Raw genomic sequence first — 9,802 nt, 5'->3', positions numbered from 1 at the left:
ACTTCTCTTGCCTTACTAAGCATCAGGAATACATACTAAAGAGAATCGCTGAGAAAGCAGTAAATGTGGGAAGGCCTTCAATCACAGCACATCCCTTATTAAGCATCAGAGAATTCGTTCTTGAGAAAAACCCTGTGGACATGGTGAATGTGGGAGAGCCTTCAGCCAAACCTCTTCCCCTTATAAACATCAGCAAGCTCACCCCACTGGTTAGAAACCCTGGGGATGTAATGCATGTGGGAAAGGCTTTGGTGGATGTTCTGCCCTTTTTGCACATCAGAGAATTTGTACTAGAGTGACTCTCTGAATTTAGTGAAACTGGGAAAGCCCACTAGCCAGAAGCCAGAACTACACATATTGTATAGTTCCCTTTATATGAACTCCACTAGTAGTAATGCGTGTCCTCTAACTAAAGCCTTTCCAAATCCAAAACCCTCAGCATACATTAAGGCTTCACCCGAAAGGGAAACCCTGGGAGCTTAATGAATGTGAGGCAAGTTGATTCACAAAGCTAGAGCTGAAAGGAAGCTAAGAGACCACCTAGTCTGGTGATTTCCTACCTGCTGGGGGTTGTTTTCATAACCACTTGTGTTCTGTCTCCCCATCTTGTTACTGATGGGAGAGGGAGTGCTGTGTGGGTGAAGAGAGTGAAGGCTGAGGAAGGTGGAGGCACCAGTGACCTAGCCCAGCCATATTTTACAGCTAAAGAATCTGAGGTTCGGAGAGTGCCACGCCCTGGTCTATACACCTAACTGCTGGACTTCTTTCCTCCTGGTTCACAGCTATAGTTTGGGGATTGAGAGACTGAAGGCCTTCTCTGCACAAAAGCTCCATGCACTTGTTTCTCTGTAATGTTACTTTTATGAGGCAGTAGAGTACTCTTATTAAAGTTTTTGCGAGCAAAAAGCAATTTTAATAGATCTTGACGCGACTAGATTTGGGATTTTTGAAATAAAAAAATTTTAAACATCAATTAAAATATGGGTATTATTAAAATCAAAACCTCAAAAACATTATCCTAAGTGAGAGTATCCAGATGCCAGGGACCACATATTGTATGGTTCCCTTTATATGAAATGGCCAGAAAAGGCAAATCTTCAGAGACAAAGTAGATCAGTGGTTGCCTGGGGCTGGGAGTGGCAACTGGGAGTGACTGCCGATATTTCAAGGAATCTCACTGGGGTGGTGGGGCTCTCCTAAAACTGGATTATGGTGATGGCTGAACAACTTGGTAAATTACTAAAACTCATTGAAATGTGCAAATAAAATGTAAATTTTATGGTATGTAAATTATACCTCAACTGTTTTTCAAAAATCAAATATACAGACATACCAACTATTGCTAAACCAATTTTCCTATCTCGTCTGTTACTTCAAGCCATCTGTGTGTCTTTGCTATCACTTTCTATTTTCTGTAATGGTTATTCCTAAGCTTACTGGGTCTCCAGTTCATGGCATGTTGTCTCTGCAACCTATGTGGAGAAGCCTAGACCAAGAGCTGTCATAGGCCAGAGGAGTCTTGACTAAAGGAATTAGCTTGCACTAAGGACAGTCGTTCAAACATTTAAAGTCCAGATGAGGTAGCTGAGCCCAGAATTCAGGGAACCAGCTCAAAGTGGGGCCACGCAGACAAGCAGGATCTAGGGGTACAAGAGGTTGGCAGAGGGGAGTAGGCAGGTAGAAGGCACAGGAGGCATCTGGACAGCTAAGATCATGATGCCAGCCTAGGAGCCTGAAAATCATGGGAAATTCTTCCCAGAGATTCAAAGTTCACAAGCAGAAATAGCAAATATTTTACATTAGTAACAGCTTAGTTTGCTCTGTCACACATCTTTTCCCTCCAGTGCCCTTCTCTAGCCCCCGCCCAGGTCACTTTATGTACCTGGATACCTGCAACAACTTTGTAGCTGGTCCTTGCCTAACATTTGTCCCTTCCTCTTGTATCTCGGCCACGTTAACCATTCTCATCAGTGTGCACCCATTCGCACCCCTGAAAGCCTTTGTACTGCCTACAGGATAAATGCTCGCCTCTCAGTTGAGCATTTACTGCCCTCTTCAGTCTGCCCTAATCTCCTGCTGCTCGTGACAAGAACCTCTATTTCAGAAAAACTAGCTTGCCTGCCATACTTAAGACATGCCTCTGCACTTCCCAGCCTGGGCCGTTCTGCTCAAGCCGTTCCACCAGCCTGGAATGCCCCCTCCACTGTCTAAAGCCTAATAATCAGTCAGAACCCTGTTCAAAGGTCCACTCCTTGGGGAATAATTCTCTTGAACACTGATGAGAAGTCAGGTCTTATTCATTTGCAATTGTAAAAGCATTTGTTGTATCCATAAGTATTTAAAAATGAACAATATATAGATGGGGGTAGTTCTTATCACTATCTTGATCTATTTAAGTCACGGGTTGTTTATCATCCTGCCACTTTCTTGTCTCCTGAACCAGATTATCAGCTGCTTCAGGTCATTTCTCATACTTCCTCTCAGAAATGAGCACCCAGTAGGTCCTCACTAACCACGTATTAATTTGAAAAACAACTTGTATTGCCCAAGTTTTCTCAGTGCTCTGACTGCACAGTTTCTACTAGATGAAAATCTTTCCTTCTAGAACACTACCAATCAAAGATTTTCTTAGAAAAATACTACATTGCTCCTGTAATTATTTTTCAATTTCAAATATAGATTAGCATTGTTCCATCTTTTGGGGTTGTTGTATGCGTATATGAAAATTCACTGCTATTTTATTTTGTAGCACTACAATGACTTCTCATTCCAGCTACCCAGAGGTGGGCCAAACTTCACAGGTTAAGGAAACAGTCACCCACAAAACTGCTCTCACTTTAGATACCAGCCATGAATTGGGGGTCCCTAAGTCACCCTTCTGACTATCTGGCTACAAATTTGGGAGTTCCCACTACTCTTTCAGACTTGGTAATTCTATATAACTACTCTCAGAACTCAAAAAGTGCTGTATTTATTATGATAATTTTATTTAGCAAAAGGATACAAATCAAAACCAGCCTAAGGAAGAGACACAGAGGGTAAGGTTTGGGAACAGCACAAATGTGAGGCTTCCCCAGGAACACATTACCCTTCTGGCATATTGATGTGTAACAACAATACATAGAGTGCTTCCAGGCCAGGAAACTCACCTGAGCTTTGTTGCCCAGAATTTTATTGGGGTTTCATTACGTTGGCATGATCAATTGACCACACAGTTGAATTCCATCTCCAGTGCCCTCCACCGCGAGGTTGGGCTGATACCATGTGGCTCAAAGCCCCAACCCTCTAATCACTTGGTTGATCTGTCAGGCATGGCCAGTCCCCATCTTGAGTCATCTCATTTGAGTGAACTAGGGGCCAACCACGAGTCACTTCATTAGCATAAACTATCAGATATGGTCCCTGGGGGGTCACTATGAATAACAAAGATATCCTATCCCTGGGGGGGTCACTATGAATAACAAAGATATCCTATCACTCAGGAAGTTCCAAGGATTTAGAGGTTACCTCCTAACACACACCCAAATCAATGTAAAAATGCTTCTTCAATTATTTTTCAAATAAGTCATAAACATAAAGACTGTACTTTAAACATTCCTCATAAAATAATTGCAATATACCACTTCTGCTTGCAGACCACTGGCAAGAACTTAAACATAGGACTATGGCTGATGGCAAGGGAGGCTGGAAATGGAAGTCTTTGTCCTGGGCAGCAATGAGGCCAATGAAAATTGGGGGATTCTATTACTAAGGAAGACGAGGAGGATGGATATTGACAAATGACCAGGAATCTGTGCCTGAAGACCCCAATACTTCAAAGCCATTTGGGAATGAGATCATATCCATGATCCTCTCTGGGTCTCAGTCTTCTCCTCTGTAAGATGAAGGGCTTTGCAGTTGTGGAAATAAATGAAGACTACCCAAATGAGAAGAAACAGGCTGTTTATTCAGAGCTTGCCATAGCAAAGGATCAGCCACTATCACCTGCACCTGGCAGAGACCCAAAGGCGTGAAGGGATTAAGAAAGCTTTACGATGAGAAGAAAAAAAATGAAAGCTTCAGGTATGCCGTGACTGGAAGTTGTCGGCATGGGAAAACTGGAGGGGGGCTAACTCGGAGCAGGATATCTTATGTGATTGGTTTGGGCAGCATATTTGGTTTTCTATGTTTGGTTCTAAGTTGGAAGTGAGGGCAAAGAATAGGGGGGAAGTAGCAGTCATCTGGCTGTTCTGAACTGATTGCTGCAGAGGCTGTGGTCTGGCATCCAGGCTGGTTGCTGCAAAGGTGTGGGACAGAGTTCTATTGTCAAATAAGGTGTATCCATTGTCCATTGGTATATTTAGTCCCTCAGTTCTCCCTTTTGGTCACTTTCTTGCTTGAGAGAGGCTGACCAATTCAGAGATGCTGGAGAGCCAGACCTTTACGGAGGATTGTTTGGTTGTCTCCATAGTAAACTTATCATGAGATCTTTTTGATCTTTTTGTTGTTGTATCATCATGGCAATCAGATCTGATAAGAGAGAAGCTGTGCAGAAGCATTGAGCCAAGTAGTGTTTTCTTTAAGGTGATGTACTGCCTGTTCTACCATGCCTGTTTCATTGAGCCAAGTATAGCAATGGCATAGATGCCCCCATGATTAGTCAGTAAGAAGTTTAGTGCAAAGCAATCGCCCATAACTACTTGAGCCAATGAGCTGAGACAAAACTACAGATCTTCAATCTAGGGAAGAGGTGCTGTCATAACTTCTGGCAGAGTTAGTGAGTCATAGGTCTCTTATAGTCTTTTTTGTCTCCCACCATTGGAAATACTGCTCTGATTGTTCACATAAACAATGGGTCAGCGATTCCCCAAGGCAGAGTGCATGAATAATTAAGGGTGGCCACATTTTGGAGCTCTTGCCTGGGTTGGAATTTCCAGCACTGGTGATTTATAAAGTTAGGATTTCTATATACAGTTTTGGGATGCTATTCCTAAAGTGCATGAAGTTTTAGTCTGAGGAAAACGAGACCTGTTGACCTGGTTACAAAGGAAGTAGAATCCAGTAAGGGCACATAGAGATCCAGGAAAAAAGTCGTTTATGACATGAGATTGGAACCAAAGCCTCACATTAGCTCTGCTATATATTTGGATCCCTTTACTGTCTTCCTGCTGATAAGTAACTGGCCTACTACCCTAATGAAGGTTGTTGAATTCAAATTCAGAATTACCTGGATTCTGATAAACAGATTGTGATAATTGGCTCTTTTTCTGGGAGAGTGGGACACTAGCAAAGTCACAGGTTGATTTGTTTAAGGTCATTTGTCCCTGTAGGTGCTAATGGAAAAACCACTGGCTTTAATTCTCTCTATTCTCATTTGGTGAGACCAGAACCATTCATATATATTTATCATGATGGTCTGCCAATGGATGGCATATCCAGCAGTTGGTGAGATTTAGAGTAGTGGCTACTATTTAGGATAATCTAAGAATGGCATTAGAATGAGTACGCTCTGGGGACTTCCCTGGCGGTCCAGTGGTTAAGACTTTGCCTTCCAGTGCAGGGGGTGCGGGTTCAATCCCTGGTTGGGAAGCTAAGATCCCACACGCCAAAAAACCAAAACATAAAACAGAAGCAATATTGTAACAAATTCAATAAAAGACTTAAAAAAAAAGAATGAGTACGCTCTGACCTAACAGTTATAATGAAGAGGGAAGAAAAGAGAAAACGGGTCATTACGGGTGGATGACAACCAGGAATCAATAGAAATGAGAAGAATAACTATAAGCAAGCAGATGAAAAACAAAACGACTTTTTTTGAAGTATAGTTGATACAGTATTGCGTTAGACAAAACAGGGCTTTGACACAGGTCTTGGTCTGACATCTTGGGCAGAAGCTATCTGTCATCTGAAGTCATCTGTTTATTCCAAAGGTCTTTGGTCAGCTGTATACTTCTGAAGACCAGCTGCTTGTAGAGCATCTGGGAGAATCCTCAGTTTGAAGTCCTCTACTGGAATAGGCTTCCAGTTGTGTCATTTCAGAAATTCTTCTTTAGTTGTAAAATATGTATTGAAGAATTGACGCCCTGGAGTTTCACTGCTGTATTTGTTAACAGTACCCAATAAGGTTCAAGAACAATTTTTCTCTGATGTCTCAGACAAAAATCTCATGGTTGAAGATCACAAAGAGGCTATTTAGGAAGATGCTGTGGGAAGATGTCCTTAACCTGCTGATGATAGGACTGGGTAGAGTACATGAATCCCTTGTAATATTTTGCCATGTCTGCATGCAGCAGGGTAGAGTCTAGTATTGGAAGTGGAATCTCTAAATAAATGGGTTCAGTTCTTAGATAACTGATGTATCCCCAAGGGAGTGAACCATATGGCCATAAGGGCTTCTGGGAGTACCCTTGGCCAGGGAGCTAAAGGGTTTCTGAGATTTTTGCTAATTTTAAGTTAAGGATGTCATTGATTCCTGTAAAGTGTGCGCTTTGATCACCTGATATAAAAAATGGGATGTGATAGGTTGGATACACAAAATCAAGCAGCTTTTAGTAAGGACTATAGCTTTTCATAGCAACTAAATGCTTCAGTCCATCATAAAAATAGACATATTAAAAACTAAAACACATTCCCATTTCATGAAGGGTAGGAGCTGGATAAAATCCATCTGAAGGTGTCCAAGGATCTTGGAGGCTTTGGTTCCAGGCCATGTCCCACCTTTAGTTTTGTCAAGATTATGATTATAGGTGACACGTGACCTAAAAATAACCTGTTAAAAAGTTTTCTTTCTAAAGTTTATTTATCAATGTTAATTTAAGATTGTAACCAATTTGTATCATGATGTGTAGTTTCATGGAAAAATTTAGCTATCATCTGAAATCATCTGGCACACCAAGTGGCCATCTTGGGAACACCAGTGATGATCTGAGTGAAGGTTACATTTTTAAACATTCTTCTTTTTCAGAATCAGGGGCTAAACATTGATATTCTACAGTGGCCTCTCTGAATTCCTCCAGAGATTTATCCTTTGAGGGTTTAGTTAGGAACCTCACCTTGGTTAAGCTGCTTGTCTGGCCTAATGATCTGCTAGTGCATTTCCTTTCACTTCCATATTATCTCTTTTGTATAAGCCTCAGCCCTTATAATAGCCACCTCTCTAGGAAACAGGGGTGAATCCATAAGTTCTTGTTGTCCATTTTTGATGGGGATTTTAGGAGAGGTTAGGAAACCTTCTTTGTTTCAAAGTATCTCAAAGTCATGTTCTGATCTCAAGCATATCTCCTATCTGTGTATATGCTTACCCTCTGGTCTTTGGCCAGTCGACTAACTGTATACAGTAAGTGCAATAAGTTCTGCCATCTGGGCTGATTGTAACTCAGGTAGAGGACTACATTCTAAAGAGAACTTAAATTAGTGACACCAATTCCTTCTTGATAACCTTTGGTTTCATATTTGAGATATGCTTCATCAACAAAAAATATTAGTTCAGAATGCTTAATTGGAGTCTAGTAAATCTGAGCAAGGCACAGAAAGTTTCCTAACTAAGGTAAGACAATCATGAGGTTCTCCTTCTGTTAGGGGCAGGAGTGTGGCAGGGTTCAGGATGCTGCAGTAGTGAACAGAAATGTGAGAGGGAGAGAGTAACAGAATATAACATAATAAGATGTTAATTAGCAGGCTGACAGTGTAAACTCTCTTTTCACAGATGACATGATCTGATATGTAGAAAATCCTAAGAAATACACTAAAAACCTATTGGAATAAATGAATTCAGCAAAGTTTCTGGTTATAATCAGATCAATATACAAAAATCAAAAATATTTCCATACATGATCCATAAAAGAAAAAAACTGATAAACCGGACTTCATCAAAACTGAAACCTTTTGCTTGGTGAAAGACCCTATTAAGAGGATGAAAAGACAGGCTACAGGCTGGGAGAAAATATTTGCAGACAACTTATTTCAAAATGTACTCCCATCTGGAATATACAAAGAACTCTCAAAACTCAATAGTAAAAGAAACCAAACAATCCAACTAGAGAGTGAGCAAACATTTCACCAAAGAGGACATACAGATGGCAAACAAGCACGTGAAAAGACATTCAAACATCATTACCTATTAGGGAAATGTAAATTAAAACCATGATGATTTATCACTACACAGCTATTAGAACAGCTTAAAAAAGTGTTTTTTAAGTGACAATTCTAAAAGCTAGTGAGGATCAGAGGAACTAGATCTCTCACACATTGCTGGTGGAAATATAAAATGGTATGGCCACTATGAAAAAGAGTTTGGCCTTTCTTAAAAACAAAACATACCTTTACCATGCAATCTCACTGCTTGGCATTCATTCCAGAGAAATGAAAGCTTATGCCCATACAAAAACATGTACATGATGGTTATATACCTCTAAGTATTGAAAGCAGGGACCTGAAAATCTATTTGTACCCCATGTTCATAGCAGTCTTATTCACAATAGCAAAAAGGTAGAAGCAACCCAACTGTCCATTGGCAGATGGATAGATAAACAAAATACAGTATATACATACAATGGAATATTATTCAGCCTTTAAAAAGGAAGGAAATTCTGACACATGCTACACAAGGATGAACCTTGAGGACATTATGTTAAGTGAAATAAGCCAATCACAAAAGGACAAACACTGTATGATTCTACTTATAGGAGATAGTTAATCAAATTCATAGAGACAGAAAATAGAATGGTGGTTGCCAGAGACTGGAGAGAGAAAGGAATGGGGAGTTTCTGTTTTGCAAGATGAAAAGAGTTCTGGAGATGGATGGTAGTGATAGTTGCACAACAATGTGAATGGACTCAATGCTCTGAACTGCACACTTAAAAATAGTTAAGATGGTAAATTTTATGTTACGTGTATTTTAGCATAATTTGAAATTTTTTAAATGTCAAAAAATGCACATGAATATTCACAGCAGCTTTGTTTGGAACAGCCAAAAATTGGAGAAAAACTACATATGCTAAAATGATGAATGGTGGAACAAAAGGAAGAAACTATTGATGCATTCAACAACTTGGATGGACATCAACGGTATTATGCTGAGTGAAAAAAGCCAATCTCTCTAGTTCCATTTATATAACATTCTCAAAATCACAGCATTTTAGATATGGAGAACATACTAGTGGTTGCGAAGGGTTAGGGATGGTTGGGGAAGACAGAAGAAGGAGAATGTGACTCTAAAGAGAAAGCACAAGGGATCTTTGTGATGATGGTTCTGTATCGTGATTGTGGTGGTTATAGAAATATACACGTGATAAAAATTGTATAGAACTACACACCCCCCCCACGAATGCATGTAAACTGATAAAATCCAAATGAACTCTGTGAATTGTATCAATGTGTACAATGGTTTTGATACTGCATTATAGTTATACAGTTGACCCTTGAACAACATGGGTTTGGACTGCATGAGTCCGCTATTATGCAATTTTTTTCCCATAAATACTGCTGTACTACATGATATGCGATTGGTTAAATCCATGGATGCAACACTACGAATTCAGAGGGCCAACTATGGGACCTGATCACCCGTGGATTTTGGTATCCGTGGAAGGTCCTGGAGCCAATCCTCTGTGGCTACTGAGAGATGACTATAAGATGTCACGACTGGGAAAAAGTGGGTGAGAGGTGCATGGGACCTTTCTGTCCTATTTTTGCAACTCCCTATAAGTCTGTAATTATTTCAAAATGAAAAGTTTGAAAAAACAAACCAGAACTTGACTGCTTGGCCATGGGCCAGCAAGTTCCCTTGTGACCTGAGCTGTCCATCATGAACTGGGTGCCATCT

This window comes from Hyperoodon ampullatus (assembly GCF_949752795.1).
Source record: "Hyperoodon ampullatus genome assembly, chromosome: 15".
Taxonomy (NCBI): domain Eukaryota; kingdom Metazoa; phylum Chordata; class Mammalia; order Artiodactyla; family Ziphiidae; genus Hyperoodon; species Hyperoodon ampullatus.
Note: the sequence above shows the minus strand (reverse complement) of the source record.